The sequence below is a fragment of the Hyla sarda genome, chromosome 3 (genome assembly GCF_029499605.1).
Source record: "Hyla sarda isolate aHylSar1 chromosome 3, aHylSar1.hap1, whole genome shotgun sequence".
In the NCBI taxonomy this organism is placed as follows: Eukaryota; Metazoa; Chordata; class Amphibia; order Anura; family Hylidae; genus Hyla; species Hyla sarda.
The window spans coordinates 129,214,357-129,235,310 of record NC_079191.1 but is presented as its reverse complement, the minus strand read 5'-3'; the positions used below and the strand labels follow the sequence as shown (position 1 = coordinate 129,235,310).

At 42.0% G+C, this 20,954-nt stretch overlaps 1 protein-coding gene across 1 annotated transcript in view; it reads left to right on the top strand.

Moving 5' to 3' along the window:
* LOC130361708 (ankyrin repeat domain-containing protein 65-like) overlaps window positions 1-20,954 on the top strand; it is a 214,873-nt gene that overhangs the window by 118,984 nt on the left and 74,935 nt on the right. The window lies entirely within an intron of this gene.

Here is a 20,954-nt window from a genome sequence, read left to right as displayed (position 1 = left end):
TTGTCAAACCTTTTGAATGTAATTTTGAATACTTTGAGGGGTGCAGTTTTCATAATGGGGTCATTAATGGGGTATTTCTAATATAAAGGCCCTTCAAATCCACTTCAAAACTGAACTGGTCCCTGGAAAATTTTGATTTTGAAAATTTTGTGAAAAATTTGAAAATTGCTGCTATACGTTGAAGCCCTCTGATGTCTTCCAAAAGTAAAAACATGTCAACTTTATGATGCAAACATAAAGTAGACATATTGTCTATGTGATTCAATATATAATTTATTTGGAATATTCATTTTCCTTATAAGCAGAGAGCTTCAAAGGTAAAAAAAAAAATGCAATGTTTTCAATTTTTTCATCAAATTTTGGAATTTTTCACCAAGAAATGATGCAAGTATTGACAAAATGTTACCACTAACATAAAGTAGAATATGTCACGAAAAAACATTCTTGGAATCAGAATGAAAGGTAACAGCATCCCAGAGTTATTAATGCTTAAAGTGACATTGGTCAGATGTGCAAAAATGGCCGGGTCGTACACTGAAAATTGGCTGGGTTCTTAAGGAATTAATATCTGTTAATAGATTCCATAAAGGATCTGTGTTGATTGTTCTTTATCTATATCCTCATTTGCATTTAGGAATATGTACATCTGTTTTTGGACTACTGGACACAGAAAAAACTAATGAAAAGGATAATATAGCTGTGTTTGCAATTCACCAGTAATATAAAGGCATATTATTTTGTAAAATGTGAATAAAAACAAAGATTAAAAATTTTTAAAAATAAATTAAAGAATAGCAGACATTCATTCTTCAAAGTCACTTCAAGTGACAGAATGCTGTTCTCTTTCCAGGACAAAGCATCTTAATTATAGTTTGAGCTTGCTCGTTGACTTTCATGCAGCCCATAATTATAGAAAACAATAGAAAACAGAGGTGAAAGTAGAGGTAACAGTATCTAATCCATGTGAATTCATGTAGAGAAGCTGTTGCTAGGTTTTTCAGACAAAGAAAGAAATAATTGTGTAAACAGAAAAAGCACCAAGAAGAGCATTACTTCTGATATAAAATACAATTTTTTAATGACTTTGTAAAATTGTACACAATTATACACAAAATAATTAGAGATGAGCGAATTTTTGAAAAAATTTGATTCGATCCGAATTTATTTTTGACGAGTCACTATTAAAAATAGGGGTGTAAAACACTTTGCGTTGCCATAACACGCATATGGAGTGTGCTGGGTTAGTGAAATAATGCTGTTATTCAATATGACATGCAGATTACAGGCGTTGCTATTAGAATCACTGCCACAGAGCATCTGGATGTGGAAAAAGGGTCGGGAGACCATATGGCATCACAATTGGGGACGGAGCCCATTATAACCCTAAGGACGGGAGCATTTTTTGCAATTCTGACCACTGTCCCTTTAAGCATTAATAACTCTGGGATGCTTTTACTTTTCATTCTGATTCTGAGACTGTTTTTTCATGGCATATTCTACTTTACGTTAGTGGTAAATATTTGTCAATACTTGCATAATTTCTTGGTGAAAAATTCCAAAATTTTATGAAAAAATTGAATATTTTGCATTTTTCTAACTTTGAAGCTCTCTGCTTGTAAGGAAAATAGACATTCCAAATAAATTATATTTTGATTCACATATACAATATGTCTACTTTATGTTTGCGTCATAAAGTTAACTGTTTTTACTTTTGAAAGACATCAGAGGGCTTCGAAGTTCAGCAGCAATTTTCAAATTTTTCTAAAAATTTTCAAAATCTGAATTTTTCAGCGGCCAGTTCAAGTGGATTTGAAGGGCCTTCATATTAGAAATACCCCACAAATGACCCCATTATAAAAACTGCACCCCTCAAAGTATTCACAGGAATAGCAGCAAAGTGAAGGAGAGAATTCAAAATCTTCATTTTTACACTCGCATGTTCTTATAGACCCAGTTTTTGAATTTTTACAAGGGGTAATAGGAGGAAAAGCCCCCCAAAATTTGTAACCCAATTTCTCTCGAGTTAGGAAATAGCTCATATGTGTATGTGAAGTGCTCGGCAAGTGCAGTAGAGGGCTCAGAAGGGAAGGAGCAGCAATGGGATTTTGGAGAGTGAGTTTTTCTGAAATGGTTTTTGAATGGCATGTCACATTTAGGAAGCCCTTATGGTGCCAGAACAGCAAAGAAAAAACACGTGGCATACTATTTTGGAAACTACAAGTAACAAGGGGTTCAGTGAGCCATAACACCCCACAGGTGCTTGATGACTTTTCGTTAAAATCGGATGTGTAAATGAAAAAAAAACTATTTTTCACTAAAGTGCAATTTTTTGCCCCAAATTTACCATTTTTAGAAAGGGTAATGGGGGAAAATGCCCCCAAAATTTGTAACCCCATCTCTTCTGAGTATGGAAATAGCCCATGTTAGGACTTAAAATGCTCTGCGGGCGAAATACAATGCTCAGAAGAGGAGTAACATTTGGATTTTGGAAAGAAAATTTAGCTGAAATGGTTTTTGGGGGGCATGTTGCATTTAGGAAGCCCCTATGGTGCCAGAACAGCAAAAAAAAAACACATGGCATACTATTTTGGAAACTACACCCCTCAAAGACCGTAACAAGGGGTACAGTGAGCCTTAACACCCCACAGGTGATTTACGAACTTTCGTTAAAGTGGGACATGAAAATGAAAAACTTGATTTTTAACACTAAAATGCTGGTGTTAACCTAAACTTTTCATTTTCACAAGGAGTAATAGGAGAAAATGCCCCACAAAATTTGTAACCCCATTTCTCTCAAGTAAGGAAATACCTCATATGTGGATGTAAAGTGCTCTGTGGGTGCACTAGAGGGCTCAGAAGGGAAAGAGCGACATTGGGTTTTTGGAGAGTGAATTTTGCTGAAATGGTTTTTGGGGCATGTCGCATTTAGGAAGCCCCTATGATGCCAGAACAGTAAAAAAAAAAAAAAAACACGGCATACTATTTTGGAAACTACACCCCTCACAGAATTTAATAAGGGGTGCAGTGAACATTTACACCCCACTGGCATTTGACAGATCTTTGGAACAGTGGGCTGTGCAAATGAAAAATTAAATTCTTAATTTTTACAGACGACTTTTCAAAAAATCTGTCAGACACCTGTGGGGTGTGAATGCTCACTGCACCCCTTGTTACATTCCGTGAGGGGTGTAGTTTACAAAATGGGGTCACATGTGGAGGGGGCCCACTGTTCTGGCACCATGGGGGCTTTGTAAACACACATAGCCTTCAATTCCAGCCTAATTCTCTATCAAAATGCCCAATGGCACCCCTTCTCTTCTGAGCATTGTAGTTTGCCCGCAGAGCACTTTACATCCATATATGGGGTATTTATATACTCAGAAGAAATGGGGTTACCAATTTTGGGGGGCATTTTTCCTATTACCCCTTGGGAAAATGAAAAATTGGGGTAACACCAGCATTTCAGGGGAAAATGTTATTTTTTTATTTTCATGTCCAACTTTAACAAAAAGACCTGTGGGGTGTAGTTTCCAAAATGGGGTCACATGTGGGTGTTTTTTTTTTTGCGTTCATGTCAGAACCGCTGTAACGATCAGCCACCCCTGTGCCACTGCCTATCTGTTGGCATCCCACCAAAAAAACGATGCCGATATATACTGTGGCGTACTGCCTAGTCATCTTGACCCAGATGTAGTCCCCTAGGGGGATATTTATCAAACCCTGTGCAGAGGAAAAGCGGAGCAGTTGCCCATAGCAACCAATTTGATAACTTCTTTTATTTTTCAAAGGCTCTTTCAAATACTAAAGATGCAATCTGATTGGTTGCTCTGGACAACTGTTGCACTTTTTTTTTCCGATAAATCTCCCCCCCAGTGACTAAGTTTAGGCTGCTTCCAGCTCCTTTATGCTAATTAACTAAGACACAACGTTATTGTGCTCCATTAAATTAGTGTAAAGCAGCTGGAAGCAGCCCAAACGTAGTTACCAGGTGCTATAAGTTGCCAACACTCGCACACATCCAAAGTTTCAGACGTGCACGTTTTTCAGCACCACTGTGGGGAGACGTAGACCATGCTGGGTTATACGGTTGCCAAGGCAACCATACCACACTCAGCAAAGTTCCGTGTACGATCCATTTTCTAATTAGTAGAGCTCATGCACAGAATTTTGCTGAGCTTTGTTCGGTTTCCTCAGCAACGGCAACAGTGCCGCCCAAAATGATCTGTGTCTTCCCACACTGGAGCTGAAGATCTCATGGGTTTGATGTACGCTTTAATGATCAACCTCCGTCATCCCACTGATGCCAGTTATTTAACCCTTCAAATTTTGTAATCAATAAAGATTGTGACATTTAAATGACTAAATAACACGGAGGTGTCCTAGCAGAGAGCTAATGGAACTGATAGATCAGTATAAGTTATCTGCTTGCTAATAAAAGTCACTTATGAGGACTTGAAAAGTTTGGGGGGGGGGAAAGTATTCTTAATTAACCCCTTGAGGACACAGGTTTTTTTCCATTTTTGCACTTCACATTTTTCCACATCACCTTCTAAAAATCATAACGCTTTAAATTTTTCACCTACAGACCCATATGAGGGATTGCCTTTTGCGCCACCAATTGTACTTTGTACTGACATCAATCACATTATTTGTGAAGCAAAATTGAAGAAAAAGAAAATAATGTTTTGTAACTTTTGGGGGCTTCTGATTCTACGCAGTGCAATTTTCAGGTAAAATGACACATTGGCCCTCATTTACTATTGCAAACCTGACATGTTTTGTCGGGTTGTGCGCCAGATTCTGTCGCATTGCACCAGAAATTCTGTCTGCGCCAGATAATGCGCCAGAATTTGCACCAAAATTGAAAAAAACCCAACTAACTCTCCATTTTGCTAAGAAAACCCGAGGAGTGGGCGTGGCTGCCAGGAAAAGGGGGTGTGGTCTCCGAAAAGGGGCATGTTTTCGACATTTTCACAAAAAACAAGCATATTTACTAAGGTTCCCACATAAAATGTGGTGGATTTGAGCTGAGGAAAACCCGACAGATTAGGGCATGTGTAAAAAGAGCAAAATGTAGGGAAAGTGGAAAATGTAGGGAAACCTTTGTAAATACTGTGGAAAATAAATTGTAGGGAATTAAAACCCACAAAGAAACCTACACTCCACTCTTAGTAAATGAGGGCCATTATCTTTATTCTGTAGGTCCATATGTTTACAACGATATCCAAATTATATAGGTCTTACTTCTTTTTTTAAAAAATTCTATAACTTTTTATTTTTCTGTATACGGGGATGTGTGGGGGCTCATTTTTTGCACCGTGATTGCTTTTTATACATTTTTTTAGGGTATACAAAGTGACAAAAAATACTCAAATCTGGAATTTGGTATTTTTTTTATATGCCATTCACTATGTGGTTTAATTTACATGATATTTTTATAGTTCGAACATTTATGCACACAGCGATACCACGTTTTTTTTTATGGGAAAAGCAGGGTAATTCAAACTTTTATTAGGAAAGGGGAAACATCACTTTCATTAACTTTCTTTTTTTTTAACTTTTATTTTAACATAATTTTATAGTCCCCATAGGGGAAAATAACATGCAATCATTAGATTGCATTCACTGAACAATGCTATGCCATAACATAGCATTGATCAGTGTTATCAGTGCCCCATTGCTCCAGCCTGCCATGGCTGACTGGAGCCTTGGAGTATTAATCAGACGGCGAGGAGGCAGGTAAGAACCCCCACCACCACCACCACCATTCACTCAGCTCCTATTGAGCTGCCAGGAGTATTTGTTATTATTATTTTTTTTTATATTTTAGAACGCCACGATCAGCGTTAAAGGGGTACTCCGGTGGAAAACTATATTTTTTATTTTAATCAACTGGTGCCAGGAAGTTAAACAGATTTGTAAATTACTTCTATTAAAAAATCTTAATCCTTCCAGTACTTATTAGCTGCTGAATACTAAAGAGGTCATTCTTTTCTTTTTGGAACGTAGAGCTCTCTGCTGACATCATGACCACAGTGCTCTCTGCTGACATCTCTGTCCATTTTAGGAACTCTCTAGAGTAGGAGAAAATCCTCATAGCATATGCTGCTCTGGACAGTTCCTAAAATGGACAGAGATGTCAGCAGAGAGCACTGTGCTCATGATGTCAGCAGAGAGCACTGTGCTCGTGATGTCAGCAGAGAGAACTGTGTTCCAAAAAGAAAATTATTTCCTCTGTAGTATTCAGCAGCTAATAAGTACTGGAAGGATTAAGATTTTTTAATAGAAGTAATTTACAAATGTGTTTAACTTTCTGGCACCACTTGACTTAAAAAAATGTAAAAAAAAGTTTTCCACTGGAGTTCCCCTTAATGTCAGGCATCACCATGATTGGTGATGTTTGGCATTAGACACAGGGCAGCTATGACACGTGCTCAGCTCCTGAGTGTGCGTTATAGAAGGGGAGTGGGCGCAGGGCATACATAAACACCTTGTGTCCTCAACAGGTTAACTAACACTTCAGGGCACCACTTTGTATGGTCCCTCAGACTTTTATGACTTTTTAACCCTGTGTACTAAAATATGTGATTTTTTAACCCCTTAAGGACTCAGGGTTTTTCAGTTTTTGCACTTTCGTTTTTTCCTCCTTACCTTTTCAAAATCATAACCCTTTCAATTTTCCACCTAAAAATCCATATTATGGCTTTTTTTGCGTCACCAATTCTACTTTGCAGTGACATTAGTCATTTTACCCAAAAATTCACGGCGAAACGGAAAAAAAAATCATTGTGCGACAAAATCGAAGAAAAAACGTAATTTTGTAACTTTTGGGGGCTTCCGTTTCTACGCAGTGCATATTTCGGTAAAAATGACACCTTATCATTATTCTGTAGGTCCATACGGTTAAAATGATACCCTACTTATATAGGTTTGATTTTGTCGTACTTCTGGAAAAAATCAAAACTACATGCAGGAAAATTTATACTTTAAAAATGTAATCTTCTGACCCCTATAACTTTTTTATTTTTCCACGTACAGGGCGGTATGAGGACTCTTTTTTTGCGCCATGATCTGAAGTTTTTAAGGGTATGATTTTTGTTTTGATCGGACTTTTTGATCACTTTTTATTCATTTATTAATGGAATAAAAAGTGACCAAAAATAAGCTTTTTTGGACTTTGTAATTTGTTTGCGCGTACGCCATTGACCGTGCGGTTTAATTAATGATATATTTTTATAGTTCGGACATTTATGCACGCGGCGATACCACATATGTTTATTTATTTTTTTTATTTACACTGTTTTATTTTTTTATGAAAAAGGGGGGTGATTCAAACTTTTATTAGGGAAGGGGTTAAATGACCTTTATTAACACTTTTTTTTAACTTTTTTTTTTGCAGTGTTATAGGTCCCATAGGGACCTATAACACTGCACACACTGATCTCTCATGCTGATCACTGGCATGTATTAACACGCCTGTGATCAGTGTTATTGGCGCTTGACTGCTCCTGCCTGAATCTCAGGCACGGAGCAGTCATTCGTCGATCGGACACCGAGGAGGCAGGTAAGGGCCCTCCCGGTGTCCTGTAAGCTGTTCAGGATGCCGCGGTGAAACGCTGTGAACAGCCCGACTGAGCAGCCGGGATACTTTCACTTTCACTTCAGACACGGCGGTCAGCTCGCCGTGTCTGAAGGGTTAATACAGGGCATCACCGCGATCGGTGATGTCCTGTATTAGCCGCGGGTCCCGGCCGTTGATAGCCGCCGGGACCGACCCGATATGACGCGGGGACACCGCGTGACCCCGCGGCATATCGCGGGAGTCGGCAGAGGACGTAAATATACGTCCTGCGTCGTTAAGGAGTTAACAAATGCTGTCCACAGCCAGTTTTGTTAGCCAGGTCAGGGCTTGTGTAGACTTGCAACATATTTAGGGCTTTATAACAAAATGGGAAGATAACACCAGCGCTGAATAGATCCTGTACAAGCTGCCTAGATACAACAGGTGGATCTCGGCTAAATGTGTATCGGCGCTCTAATAATAAAAACTATAAATAGTAATAGAGGCTCACTTACTAAAATCCTGATGGGGAGTGTACTCAGAATCTCTGTCCAGAGGGAAGTTATTGTCTCCACTTAAAAATCCTGCAAAGCTGTAAGTCCGCGTCCTTGATAGTATGGAGCTTGTCCCATTGTACTTGCTTTTTCTGCTTGGAGTAGTTTACAGAAGTTCGTGGTTCCAGTCAGCCTATTAGCCGGGAGATCTGCCCCGGCTGGTGGCTTCTCACTGGCTTGCTGTACTGTTAGTGGATTACAGAGTGCTTTAACCCCCTTTGTTCCTAATTTCAAAGGGCTGGTGAAGCCGAAAAAATGCCAGTTTTCCCACTAATAAGCAATACTTCTGTATGTAAATAGTTAGACAATGTTTGAGAAAAGTTTACAAGACTACATGTCATTTACACTAGAACTGGTTAACTAAAGTTTATAAGACAACATTTACCGCTTGTGTTCAGCTCGGACCCTCACCTGTAAACAGACTCCGGTAAGTCTGACAGTGGCCATTTAAATTCGCTATTTACATTTACATTACATTTATTATTTACAAATAATGGCTAGCATTACTAATACACTGACACAACAGCTAACTTAAATTAAGTAATCCCAACGTCCATCTGTTATAAACACCCATTTCAGGATTAGTATCACACACAACCTGAACTCTTCTGTTATTCAGACTGTGAAGGCAAAAGACTCTTAATACTTTAATTTGAAAATGAAACAAGAACTGTAGATTGTCATGGTCAATTGAAGCTACTTTTTTTTAAAAAACTTAGACAACAAATGGAAAGCAAAGGGACTAGCTTCATCTTACAAACATTAATTTAAAACTTCTAAATACTGAAAGCCTATTACTGGTGATAGGTTACCATTTTTTCGACATGTTATGGTGATATGGACAATATGTCTCATGGTCTATGACTAACGCCTAAGGTAGGCATACACCTTGGCCGTATGAAGTGTCGGAACATGACGCAAAACTATTTGCCGCCTGTGGTGTGCCCCAAACTTTTCAAATTTTCAAAGGGGCAAAATAAGAATAAGCACCACAAAATTTGGAACTCAATTTCTCCTGAGCACGTAAATATCCCACATGTGGACATTAAGTGCTCTGCAGGCGCACAGCATGGCTCAGAAGTGAAGGTGCATCTTTGGGCTTTCGGAACATGCATTTGGCTGGAATAGATGTTGAGGGCCCAGCCACGTTTCTAAATCCCCCATGGTGCAAAAAAAAAACTCAAGGAATGAAGTGAACATTTTCACCCCACAAGGGTTTCACAGAATTTTGAAACAGTGGTATGTGAATATGAAATATTTTTTTTCCACAAACCAAATGTTTGTCAGAAAGTCGTTTGGTTTAAATGCTCACTGTACCCCTTATTACATTCCTTAAGGGGTGTAGTTTCCATAATGGAAAGTGAGAGAGCTCCATGCGTATTTGAGGCCTAAATTAGGGATTTGGCGGCTAACAGTTGCAGAGATTGTGAGGGTCATGCATGGAGGGACGTATAGGGGGTGCATCCTCCTCACATGTGACTTTAGAGCAGACCTGCAACACGTAAAGTTGCAGAATCTCCTCTATAGGTGGTGTACATTTCTGTGACCGGCACAAGGGCTGCTACAAAGCTGCTGGACTTACTAACAGGTGAGCCCTTTTCATGGCCATACGGTAAAGTGAGGTGTTGTGCAGATCATCCCAATTGTAGTATTGCCTAATCTTTGTTTTGACTAGGCCCATATGCAGGACGAGCCCCCAATATGTTCTCATCTTAGCTGCATTGATGGGGGTCCATCTATCAGGCCTAGCCCAAAAAAAGCATCAGGGTGCTGGGTCACAAACTGTTGGGTGTAAAAGTTTGTGTCCAGGCAGGGTCATCTATAAAGCAGACAGGGAAACTTGTACAGGCAAGGTCGATAATATCGGGGACTGGGTCCCTAGTATGGGGGGGCCTCTACTGGCATTGCCCTGTGTCACCACCTTCTAGGGGGCTCATCATCACTGGATAATGAGAACAGTGAAGATGAAGAAAGATCGTTAGATAAATAAAAGAAAAAAACAAAGGTGCGCTCCTAGTGCAGGCGTTAAAATTGAGATAAGTTGCACATATGAGATTGAAGGCTTACCAGATGGTGTTTTGCTCAGGGCACAACACCTCAGCAGGCATGTAGAATCGCCGTTGAAACGGTGGTCAGCAGAAACAGTGTCCTTTCCAGATGGCCAAGGTCAGCTGGATAGTGCAAGTAAAATCATGGATGAATACAATAAAAAGGAGGACTTCCAAACTGGCACTTCTCCTCCCAGAAGAAATGTGGAAACAGCAGCCCACAGTTGAAATTGATGATTTATTAATGCAACATAAAAGTTTCAAGCCCGCACCGAACTCTTCATCAGGCATAATGCAGGGGTACACAAACATGGTTTAAAAGGCCCGGGAGACAGACTTCTACCGGGTCATAGGTCACAGTACAAAAGATAAAAATAAAATTGTTCTTAAAATTAAAATAGTATTAGATATATTGCCGTTAAAAACTTAAAATGTGATAAGACAACATTTAAGATCATGCAATTGAAAGGAGGGCATCAGCGCTGCATAATAATTTTAATACATAGTATTATTGCCCTTCTTTCAATTGTATGATCTTAAATGTTGTCTTATCACATTTTAAGTTTTTAACGGCAATATATCCCATACTATTTTAATTTTATGAACAATTTTTTTAAAATCTTTTGTACTGTGACCTATCACCCAGTAGAAGTTTGTCTCCCGTACTTATAGGTACTGTCCTCTTCCTCTTCTCTCTTACTGGTGGGTTCTGTGTCAAAAGCAAGTATGGTGTATGCCTCCCCCACCAGGTAGGGAAACATTGAGTTTGGTAATCAGACCCTAACTCAGTGTTTTCCAACCAGTGTGCCTCTAGCTGTTGCAACACTACAACTCCCAGTTTTCACGGTCTGTCCATGGAGGCACATTGGTGGGAAAACACAGAGTTAGGGTCAGTATTTCCCAAACTCTATTGTGCTGCACCCTCCTCTGCAAACACACGTGCACCCACTATCGCCCTCTAAGCCTAAGGGCAGAGTAGGTACTGTCAGTCAAACTCCAGCAAGAGCCGTGATTGGTCAGTCAGTCCCAACTGACCAATCACGGTGATCATGAGGTGGCATCAGTGCCCCCTCACTCCTGATGGTCAGGGATGATGGGTGCTGTCTCGCACAGCACCCATCACCCTAATCTTCTTTGCAACCAGGTCACCAGAGACCGTATTGGCACGGAATTGCCGTCAGTCGCCAGTCAGAATTGACCGGTCAATCGCAGTGATTGCCATTATGGGGGGGGGGGAGCACTGGGAGACGTGGGCGGATGGCAGATGTTCGATAACATCAGTAATCCCAGCCCAATCACCGCACAGCTACTGGTGGTGATTGGTAAATATCAGGACACACATATACGTCCTGGTGCATGAAATCCCAGGTGCCCAAGGCATGCCTGTACACCAAGTGTAAAAATATAAAGTCAGGAATAGATCGTAAATGGAAGACAGGTATAAATGAAACACTGAGACACCTCTTATTTTCAAACCCATTTCTTGCTTTTTATTCAATAATTGCAATTAAAAACCTAAATGTTCAAACAGTAAATATTATCCAAGGGTTGAATATTCCCCATGTATTATGGGTCTAATACATTGAAGGTATACATTCATTTAAACTTGAACAAAGAGAAAGTGAACAAGAATAAACATGAACAAGGAGGCACAATAAGGGGGGCAATAAATAAAGACTAATGAAAATAAACACTGTCTGGTTTTGCCCATTGCAACAAATGATATCTCAGCTTTTATATCTTTACAAGCTCTTTTCAAGTAAAATATAAGATGACTTATATTTTATTTTTTATGGGTACACCAGTTTTTATTTACTTCCCACTTCTATGTCACCAAGCAGCCCATAGAACAGTATGAATGTAGAGCTACAAGGACTAGTGTAGTGGCACTGCAAGGCCTGAAAGGTCCCACAGTTTCCATTTTGAACTAAATGTGAGGACTACCTTTTGTTGTGAGCTGGATACATTTATAAATATATGTGTGATTATTAAATCTCTTTCTCTCTCTCTTCCTCGCTCTCTATATAGTTAAGGGTGATTTATCAGCCTGTGTTTGTGGGAAGGGGCGGAGGCTCACCAAATACGGCCTGCTGCTCTTTAGATAGTTAAGGCTGATTATCAGCCTGTGTTTGTGGGAGGGGCGAGTGCTCACCATAAATACGGCCTGTTGCTCTCGACTATAGTCGCAGGTCTCGTTCTTGTGATGTCACGTGGCCGCGTCTCTCTGACATTCTCCGTGTCAGCATGGTAGTGTGGGATGCCGGCTCTGCTTCTAAGTGTTCTGGTAGGCTTGTTGAGGAGGCATGCGGTGTAACTAAGGTTCGGCTACCGCTCAGCACTACCTGCCTCCTCGCATTCTTTTATGCCAGTCTCATTTTGTATTAGTTGCAGGAGGAGGTGGCTCATGTACAGAGCTCTGCTTCCTCCAGCCACTGCATGGTGCGCATGATTTCCTCAGATTTTCCGTCTGCTAGCCCTGCTCTGCAACATGCTGTCACAGATTGGGCTGTATTCTGTGTGTTTGTGTTGCTCATCTCATCCAGCTGGGACAGGCTGCCTGCTGATTATGATATGGGGGAACATTTATAAAAGCTTGCTTATGTATGTATGTTTTTTAGTTGTTTTATTTTGCTTAATGTTTTGCTTACGTTCAACAAGTCCACAAGGCCTTTTTAAATTTGTCTCATGCAAATCAGCTTTTTTCCTCCATTCTGTTTTCCATTTTGAGATTTTGCTCATGGTAAGCAAAATCTGTAAGCCAGGGTTGAGCTGGAGTAAATGTATGGCATTTTTTGATGGTGTGCGACTTTGTTGCAACAGTCGCACGTTATAAATCTCTGACTTGCATAAAGTCGCACAAAAAACCGTGTCGTCCCACAGGAGACATTTGAAAGACAATTATAAGAAAAAGGGAGTAAATCCTTTTATAAATGTCCCCCATGCTGTGTGTGGGTGTTCTGCTCAGCTCCTCCGGCAGGGTCATGCTATCTGCAGGTTGTTCTACATTGCACATATTATCTGCTTAGCTCTTCTTACTGTTTCATGCTATGTGCAGGTGATGATTTACTGTATATATGATCTTCCCAGGGTACATGTCATCTGCTGGGCTTCTCCTGTTCCATACCAAGATGCCTGCAGATTGTACTATATTGTATTTTCCATCTGCTCAGCTCCTCCTGCTATGTGGCATGTTGCCTACAGATTGCACTGTGTTGTATATATCATCTGCTCAGCACCTCCTGCTCAATAACATGAGAAACAAAGGAAAATGAGGTAAGGCACAGTGAAGGACTTATAGTCCAGAGTGGGTGCACAGGCTCCAAGGGTCCGACTCAAGATCCCAGGTAATTGAAGAATACAAGGAAGAAGCGGCACTCCAGGGATTATAATCCAAGAAAATGATTTATTCACCCATCAGTGAGATGCAACATTTCGATCCACAATCCGGATCTTTACCAAGCATAATGATCAAGTGTAACAAAACAGTATTTATATGGTATCACATGATGACATCATATCCTTCAGGGGGTGTGGCCACCCATGTAAACACAAACTAATTAATAATATAGTGCATATGTTGATTATGCACTATATTATTAATTAGTTTGTGTTTACATGGGTGGCCACACCCCCTGAAGGATATGATGTCATCATGTGATACCATATAAATACTGTTTTGTTACACTTGATCATTATGCTTGATAAAGATCAGGATTGTGGATCGAAACGTTGCTCAATAACATGATACCTGTAGATTGTACTGTATCTATATATATATATATATATATATATATATATATATATATATAAAAAACTCAATGTGTGTATGTATGTATGTTCCACAAAAACGTCCAAACAGCTAAAGATATTAATATGAAACTTGGCACACATGTTACTTATATGTCAACAACAAACATAGGATAGGCCATTTAACCCTTACTTACCCCCATTTGCCAGGGGTGGGGTTTATGTTTAAAGTCCCATACAACTCTATGGGAAATATATGTTACTGCATAACTTCCAAACGGCTGGAGATATTTCGATAATACTTGGTCACATGTTACTTATATGTCCACTTAAAATATAGGACAGTTAATTTAACCCTTAACCACCCCCATTTGTGAGGGTCGGGATTTTTGTTTAAAGTCCCATGAAAATCAATAGGAAATGTATGTTCCCACATAACTTCTGTACGGCTGCAGATATTTCAATACCTGGTACACATACTATGGGTCGGGATATGAGGTCGGGATAGGAGGTCGAGTTAGGAGGTTGGGATATGAGGATGGGATTTGAGGACGGGATGGGAGGTCGGGATAGGAGGACGGGATAGGAGGTCGGGATAAGAGGTCGGGATAGGAGGACGGGATAGGAGGTCGGGATAGGAGGTCGGGATAGGAGGTCGGGATAGGAGGACGGGATAGGAGGACGGGATAGGAGGACGGGATAGGAGGTCGGGATAGGAGGACAGGATAGGAGGTCGAGTTAGGAGTTCGGGATATGAGGACGGATAGAAGGTCGAGATAGGAGGTGGAGATAGGAGGACGGGATAGGAGGTCGGGATAGGAGGGTGGGATAGGAGGTCGGGATAGGAGGGTGGGATAGGAGGTCGAGTTAGGAGGTCGGGATATGAGGACGGGATAGGAGGTGGAGATAGGAGGACAGAATAGGAGGATGGGATAGGAGGACTGGATAGGAGGTCGAGATAGGAGGACGAGTTAGGAGTTCGGGATATGAGGACGGGATAGAAGGTCGAGATAGGAGGTGGAGATAGGAGGATGGGATAGGAGGTCGAGATAGGAGGACGGGATAGAAGGTCGAGATAGGAGGTGGAGATAGGAGGACGGGATAGGAGGTCGGGAAAGGAGGACAGGATAGGAGGTCGGGATAGGAGGGTGGGATAGGAGGTCGGGATAGGAGGGTGGGATAGGAGGTCGAGTTAGGAGGTCGGGATAGGAGGACGGGATAGGAGGTGGAGATAGGAGGACAGAATAGGAGGATGGGATAGGAGGACAGGATAGGATGTCGAGATAGGAGGACGAGTTAGGAGTTCGGGATATGAGGACGGGATAGAAGGTCGAGATAAGAGGTGGAGATAGGAGGTGGAGATAGGAGGACGGGATAGGAGGTCAAGATAGGAGGACGGGATAGGAGGTCGGGATAGGAGGGTGGGATAGGAGGTTGAGTTAGGAGGTCGGGATAGGAGGTAGGGATAGGAGGTCGGGATATGAGGATGGGATAGGAGGACAGAATAGGAGGATGGGATAGGAGGACAGGATAGGAGGTCGAGATAGGAGGACGAGTTAGGAGTTCGGTATATGAGGACGGGATAGAAGGTCGAGATAGGAGGTGGAGATAGGAGGATGGGATAGGAGGACAGGATAGGAGGTCGAGATAGGAGGACGGGATAGGAGGTCGAGATAGGAGGACGGGATAGGAGGTCGAGATAGGAGGACGGGATAGGAGATCGGGATAGGAGGGTGGGATAGGAGGTCGAGTTAGGAGGTCAGGATATGAGGACGGGATAGGAGGTGGAGATAGGAGGATGGGATAGGAGGTCGGGATAGGAGGATGGGATAGGAGGTCGAGATAGGAGGACGAGTTAGGAGGTTGGGATATGAGGGCGGGATAAGAGGACGGGATAGGAGGTGGAGATAGGAGGTCAGGATAGGAGGAGGGGATAGCAGGTTGGGATAGGAGGGTGGGATAGGAGGTCAAGTTACAAGGTCAGAATATGAGGTGGAGATAGGAGGTCGAGATAGGAGGTCAGGATAGGAGGAGGGGATAGCAGGTTGGGATAGGAGGGTGGGATAGGAGGTCAAGTTACGAGTTCAGGATATGAGGTGGAGATAGGAGGACGGGATAGGAGGACAGGATAGGAGGTCGAGATAGGAGGACGGGATAGGAGGTCGGGACAGGAGGACGGGATATGAGGACGGGATATGGAGTTGGTATATGACAACAATATATGGGGATGGGATATGAAGTCAAAAGCTTCCTCCTCAACAAGGATGAGGAAGGAAAAACCGGGCAACGTCGGGTACTCAGCTAGTTGTATACAAAATCTACTCAGCCCCTCCTGCTCTATAACATGTTACCGCAGAGTGTACTGTATTCTGTGTGTGTGTGTGTGTGTGTGTGTGTGTGTATATATATATATATATATATATATATATATATATATATATACACACAGTACAGAAGTTTGGACACACCTCATTCAGAGTTTTCTTTTTTTTCATGACTATGAAAATTGTAGATTCACACTGAAGGCATCAAAACTATGAATTAACACATGTGGAATTATAGACATAACAAAAAAGTGTGAAACAACTGAAAATTTGTCATATTCTAGGTTCTAGCCACCTTTAGCTTTGATTACTCCTTTGCACATTCTTGGCATTCTCTTGATGAGCTTCAAGAGGTAGTTACCTGAAATGGTCTTCCAACAGTCTTGAAGGAGTTCCCAGAGATGCTTAGCAGTGTTATAGTGCTTCCTTAAAGGTGCTGTCCCAGCTCCTCTGGGAGTAACAAGAAAAGCCACCCTTCACTAGCGCCTAATAAGATATCAAGACTGACTTCACATATGTTCATAAAATTCAGTGTACACATTAAGTTCAGTACATACAAATCCAAGTAGTGCACATCCCTAGAGTCTAGTACATATATCTCACAACAAAATTCATATACCTACCACACAAGCACACAAGAAAACAAGTCTTAGGGACTGTAACCTGTTCTATACCAGTCCATACAACTGTTATGCACAAATGTCATGTACTAATATGTTCTTTCTTATCTGTACGTGTTCAGGATGCTTTTGTGGCCAGAAGGTATTCTTGTAGCTAACAAAAAAATACACATATACAAAAAGGTAACAGTAAGTGTAATTGTTATCTAGATACAGAGTTCTAGGGGTTAGTGTGTAGTACCGATAGACCCTAGCAGCTAAGGCATTGGGCAGAAAGCCTCAGGCAACCCAATCTTCAACCAGTGTATAACAAAGGAAATAATGAGTGCTATAATATTAACTGCATATCAATGAAATTAAAAATAAGTAACAGTGAGATAATGTCAAGTATGTAGTAGCATTGTAGTCATTATACATACTTTAAACAAATGTCAAATGTCAGTCATAGTCAAATGTCAGTTATAGTACAATGTGACAAATGCTCATCACAGGACCCCTCTAACCTTAACCCTAGGGAGAGGACAGCTATTAAATCCCTCTCCGGGAATGTTTCCATCACTATCCGATCAGCGGATAAGGGAGGGGCCATAGTCATCCTTAATAAACATGACTATATCTCAGAATCACATAGGCTGCTATCCGGCCTGAAATATTACAGACTTATTCATCACAACCCTACTAAGGAATTTCAGGCTATATTCATGGATTTCATAAACCACGGTTATACCCAGGGTGTTCTCTCCGAAGCAGAAAAAGATGATATTATTATAAAGGAACCTGCCACACCACTGTTCTACTATCTGCCCAAAATTCATAAAAATTCCACACATCCTCCTGGTCGCCCCATCATTTCCGGTATCTCTTCCAACCTTTCTCACTATATTGACCTTCATTTGCAGACACATGTTACCAGCTTAGCATCCCACCTCAAAGACACCACAAATTTCATCAACACTATCCTGGAGGTTGAATGGTCCCCCGATTATTTATTTGTCACCATGGACGTCACCTCCCTGTACACGGTCATAGAACATGACCTGGAGATCATGGCCGTTGCACATTTCCTACAGAAATACTCAAATATGCCATCTGCTCAAATCGATTTCATTCTTAAGGGTATTCAGTACATATTACAGCACAACTACTTTGAATTCTTGGGCAAGATATACCTGAAACACACCAGGACCGCCATGGGGTCTAGAGTGGCCCCGAGCTTTGCGAACCTTTTTGTTGGATTATTTGAAATTAAATTTATCTACCCTCATCCACTCTTCTCCAACTGTATATACTACTGTCGATTTATTGATGACATTTTCCTTGTATGGAAAGGTAACAAGGAAGATTTAAATACTTTTCTCACTGACATCAATACCAATTTACCCAGTCCAAATCATTGCAATTTACCCAGTCCATCTATAATAACCATGCAGAATTCCTTGATGTTACTGTCTCCCATGACGAGGGCAAAAAGTTAGACACCAAAACATACTTCAAACCGGTTGACAGCAACAGTATTCTTAATTTTGGTAGTTCGCACTACAAAAAATGGCTTTGTAATATCCCCTATGGCCAAATTAAGAGGATGCGCAGAAATTGTACCAGTGAGGAGGATTACAAAGCCCAGAGTGCTATCTTGAAAGCCCGGTTTGAGGGGAAGGGTTTTCCTGCCCCCCTGATACATTCCTCTTACAAGAGAGCTTCAGCCCTCACACAAAAAGACTGCTTGGCCCCAAAAAGTGACACCAATATACCCACCCAGGATCGATCAACTAATTTTATCACCACCTACACTCGGGAACATGGAAGCATTAAGAAAGTGCTGACGAAACATTGGGCTATTTTACTTAAAGACCTCTACCTGAGCACTCTCCTCCCTCCCAAACCTCCCCTTACTTTCCGTAGAAGCCGCACTTTTCAGAGTCTGGTGGCCCCAGTAAACTCAAGACTAAACGTATAAATGATGCATCAATCAACTTTCTGACCACCACAGGTAACTACAGGTGGGGTCTCCCGAGGTGTAAATGCTGCTCCCATATTACACACAAAAGTAAAGACTTCAGTTCCAATATGACCAAAACCGTGTTTCCCATCAAAACCCGACTGGATTGTGGATCCCAGTATGTCATCTATTTACTCCAGTGTCCATGTGGCCTACAGTACGTAGGGAGGACTATCCCATGCTTCCGCGAGAGACTTAATAAACATCGCAGCAACACAGTGCATGGTTTTGCTCTACATAGTGTGTCTCGACACATGAACGAGCACCATTCTGGCAATTTTAATTGGATACAGGCCACCCTTATCAAGCAGATAGCCAAGGATATCTCCCAACGATTCGAGAAACTCAGAAGGCGAGAGAATTTTTGGATACATACCCTTAACACTCTCGCCCCGCATGGTCTTAATGAGATGATCGAATGTAATTTTTAATCTTCATGTATTTATCTATCAGTGTATCCTCTTGTGTTTTGTATACATTTTAATATCTTTATATATATATATATATATATATATATATATATATATATATATATATATATATAGGGGTCAGTACTTTCCTCAGGGAGAGGACACCTCTTCAGGTGTAACGGAGATTCAGGTTAGGCCATTTAGCACTCCGCAGGCATTCTGGGTAGGGGAATATGTAAAGCAGCTCATTACACAACCTTTTCAGGTAGTGTTCCCTGGTATCAGCTTAGCTCCTGTTAAGGAATATAAAAAGCTGAACGGGATATATGCCAAGCCAGACTACTCCCCAAAAGGGAAGTTTCGACCCATCTGCAGACAGCTTTTTGATTGAAAGAGCTTTATTTTCCGTTCAGTCATTACAAGTCGTACAATAAATTACAGTCACACAAAGCATGATAGTACAATACACAGCAAAGGTTCCCTAAGCTATACATCGCACACCATGCTACTCTAACATTCAGCTCAATCCTGCAATATAAAGGCACAAGAGATCAAACAAAAACCAAATAATACAATCTGTGATCGGGGTAGGGGTGTGGGCGACTATGTGGGGGTAGGGAGGGGGGCGGATCACAGGGCCAAACTGTTGGGCTGTATCTTCAGGGAGACATGGGAGAAGGAGAGGGGTCTTCACTCCTCTTCTTCCTCATCAACGGCCGAGCTGTCCAAGATGGAATAGTCTCTAAGCAGGTTCTTGATGAACCTGCGGCAGTCCCGGACGGACATGTTTTCCCTGTTGATCACGAGGCGGTTCCTGGCAAGCCACACTGCGTCCTTAAAACAGTTCATAAGGCGCCAGGCCTCCTGGATGGCCTCCACGTCGTGGGTCCCAGGGAACAGGCCGTAAAGCACCGAATGGTACGATAGGCAGCTCCTGGGCACTGAGTCTCTGAGTTCCTGTTCTAGGGCGTCCAATAGACCCTGTGCAAAGGGGCACTGCCAAAACACGTGGAAAGATGTTTCCTCCACGTAGGGGCAACGGGGGCAGTACCGGGTCTTGCACAGGTTGCGGGCATGCATGAATGACCTGAGAGAGAGACCTCCCATGACGGCCATCCACGACAAGTCCTTGTGTCCATTGGTAAGCCGCTTTGAGGCCACATTGTTCCAAACTGTCTCTGCAGTGGCTGCGGGGAGTCCCGGAACCAGCTCGGTCGAGTCCTTAGCTCGGATGAGCTTGTGGATTGTCTTTGGCTTCCATAGGTCTGGTTTCAGTCCTTCCAGCTGGTGCTCCCTCACAAACCGGACAACATCCCCATAGAACCAGGGAGTGTTCCAGTTGTAAGGGATGGAGCTGTCCCACTTGTCCCAGCCCAGCTGTCTCCAGAGGGGCATGAGAAGCAAGCGAGACATGGACCTGCCCGCTGAGCCAGTCTTTTCTACAAGAGTCCGCTGCACCGTGACACATGCAAAGGAGGCCCTCAGCAGAGCGGGGATGTCGGGTATTCCCTTCCCACCCTTGCGGGGTTCCTTGTACATCACGGTCCTCTTGACTCTGTCCATTTTGCCCCAGACGAAGCCAAACACTGTCCGGGTGATGGCCTTGCAAACGGTGGTATGGGGAGGCCAGGCCTGTGCGGTATATTGGAGCACAGGCAAAACTTCACTCCGCAGGACAAGTGCCTTGCCTT